This window comes from Balaenoptera musculus, chromosome 16, assembly GCF_009873245.2.
Source record: "Balaenoptera musculus isolate JJ_BM4_2016_0621 chromosome 16, mBalMus1.pri.v3, whole genome shotgun sequence".
Lineage (NCBI taxonomy): Eukaryota > Metazoa > Chordata > Mammalia > Artiodactyla > Balaenopteridae > Balaenoptera > Balaenoptera musculus.
The window spans coordinates 85,464,149-85,467,066 of NC_045800.1; the positions used below are offsets into that span (position 1 = coordinate 85,464,149).

Consider the following 2,918-nt stretch of genomic DNA (forward strand, 5'->3'; position numbering starts at 1 on the left):
TGAACTGTGAGGAAGAACTCCAAATAGTTGATGTAGATACTCAGTCATTCATTAAGGGGGTGGGGCTATCTTCCCTGTCCTGAAGTGTGGGGGCTGCATAGTGACATCATCTTAAAGGAGACACACAGTACAGACTTAAGGAAAAAGTGACGTCACAGTGGGGAAAACTTTACAAACACTACCTAAGCCAGGAAGACAAAGTTAACATGAACACTTTTTTTTTTTTTAAGTTTTGTAATTCTCCATTTATTTGAGAGAACTTTGAATTCCACAAGATTTGAATTTCACACTAAAGTGAATCAAATTTTAAAACATATTTCAGTCAACTTGCCAAATATGTATAATAGTATCACATCAAACAACTACAAAAATGTGAAAACATAACATTTCAGACTGGAGTGTTTTCTAACACCGTCAAGCAACACTCCAATTTTCAGTAGACCGTGACTGGAGGTCCCACAGATTATCCTACAGTGATAAGTTGCTTTGATGTATGTTCCCGTGATATAAAGTCATGAGAAAGCACTTTGCCTCTGTGATCTGCTTCCTCAAAACCCATGACTCTATTCTAATCACAAGAAAAACAGCAAGTAGATCTCAGTGTGTGACAGTCTACAAAATACCTAACTGTCTCCTCCTGAACACTGTCTAGGTCACTGAGAGAAGGATAGTGTGAGAAAATGTCAAAGCCAAAGAGATCCGAAAGTGACATGATGACTCAATGCCATGTAATACCCTGGATGTGATCCTAGGGCAGAAAAACGGAGAATAAAAGGAACCTGAATAAAATATGGGTTTTAGTTCATAGTAAGGTAACCATATTTGTTCATTGATTGTGACAGTTCTGTAGAAAACTAGAATGAGAGGTGAAATTAAAAGTTAAATAAGAACAAGCTACTGCATCAACCTGTAAATCTAGAATAAAAGGGTGATATCCTCATAACACACACAAAAAATTAACCCTCAGATATGGAAAATACAAGCAGATCAATTAACCATCCTATGACCCTTTCTCCCCGATCATTTCCAAAGAAGATAAAATACTGAAGCATAAATTAATTAATACAATTTTAATTTACCTACTCTTGGCTATTACTATAGAGAGTCTAATAATATTGGGGTCTGTTGAAAAACATGTTTGCCACATTGAAAAATTGTGTAATGAAGGATACATATGCCAGTATAATTATAAAATGGTGTATTCATAAATGTTCTAGTCTCCTTTGGAATGCTGACATATGGTGGTTCACAATTTCCTACTTCCTAATTTTCACTAGAAATTAAGGTTGTAAAGGGTAAGAATTCTAATATATTTACATGAACTATGGGGAATAATAAGGGTGAAGTAAAAACTGTGTTCAAAATATGCAAAGAAAATAAATTGGTTTTTGGTAAGGAAAGGTAAACAAGGTATTATGGATGTGGTTTTGGTGAGGTGAAAGAAGGGGTTGTTTTTGCCCTAAAATAATTTAGAGGTTGTGTCATTGTTCCAGAATGCATAAAAGGGAATTAGGACAAAAGCCTGAATGGGAAAAGAAAGTTGTAACAGGTCTGTGGAAAAGAGAGAAACTTGTATGATCAAGCTGGCTAAGATTGAATAAACTTACTTATAAGGTTTGTTTGTTTGTTTGTTTTTAAGAAGCCCAACAGTGTAGTGATGGAAAACTAGAATTTGCTTTATCTCTGTCAAAATGACAAAGTTTCTTGTATTATCAGTCTGTTTTAATAAGAGATTGGGAAAGATTTTTCTTTACCCTTTGAGTAATCTGCCTAGGAAACAACTATTTTGTGTCTTAACCAAGTAGTTTCCTGTACTTCCTGTTGTCTTTATCGTGTCTTTGGTTAGTCAAGAAAATCAAGACTTCTCTGTATTGAAAGAGCTATGGCTTTTGGTTTTTTTTCTTTTACAAACATATAACTTTTTCTTTGCCTTTGAAATATTTTATTGTCACTTTGGTTAAATAGATAAGAAGGATTGTTTCATAGTGATCTGTATTTCTATTTAATTAAATGTTCAAATATTTTGACATTTTGGACAACTTCCTGAATCAATTTCTAAATAAAGTTTTATTGACTTTGAACTGACTGAGATTTCCCAGAGGGCTCCTGGAAAATCTCAAAGGATTTGTTCTCACACCTTGTACAAAGATAGATGTTAAACTAATTAGGTTTACTTGATATACTCAATTACACAGAAAGCACTGTCAAAAAAGAAGTAGTGTTTATGAAGGAGGATGATGGAGGTGGAGGTGCACATTACCTGGGAGGAAATTAAGAAGGAGCCAGAGAAGCCCTTCAATAAAGAGAAGACATTCCCGCTGCTGCTGTGTGTCTTCACCACCAGTAACATCTCCCACCACGGAATGGACACGTTCTCCTGCAGAAATGTACAATCCAGTGAGCTACAGAGCTACACTTGTTTGAATCCAACCTTGAAAGAACTGACTAGTTTAGTAAAAGAAGTCTACCCAGGAGCTAGAAAGGGTACATAGATCAATTTTGTAATTGTTTTATGGAACTTAAAAGATTCAGCTGTCAAATAAGAAGACTGGCAGCACCATGTCTAGGAGAAAGAAGACTGATGATTCTGTAACCCTGCAGTCTCAGCAGGTCCCTGTAGGAGATCACTTTGATATAACAATCTGCCCTATAAATGGGGCACTTCCTCCTTCTGGCTATATGAAACCCTATTAAATTTTATTTACAATTTCTTGGGAAAAAAAGAAGCAATGTTTAATCTTCTTTAGTTTATATTTTTATGGATATATGCTATTAATATGTTTCCAAAATTGTATAAAGTTCCTAGAAATTTGTCAATGTCTTTGTTGTCCATGATATGTCCTGTTATAATGTAATTAGTCAAAATTCCAGTTATTATCTTAAAATGTTATGTCACTGAAACAATCAAATTTCCTAGT

General features: G+C 34.6%; 1 pseudogene; it reads left to right on the top strand.

The window, feature by feature from the left end:
- The first annotated feature begins 2,234 nt into the window (after positions 1-2,234).
- On the top strand, positions 2,235-2,694 carry LOC118883008 (annotated as a pseudogene).
- Positions 2,695-2,918: the final 224 nt, after the last annotated feature.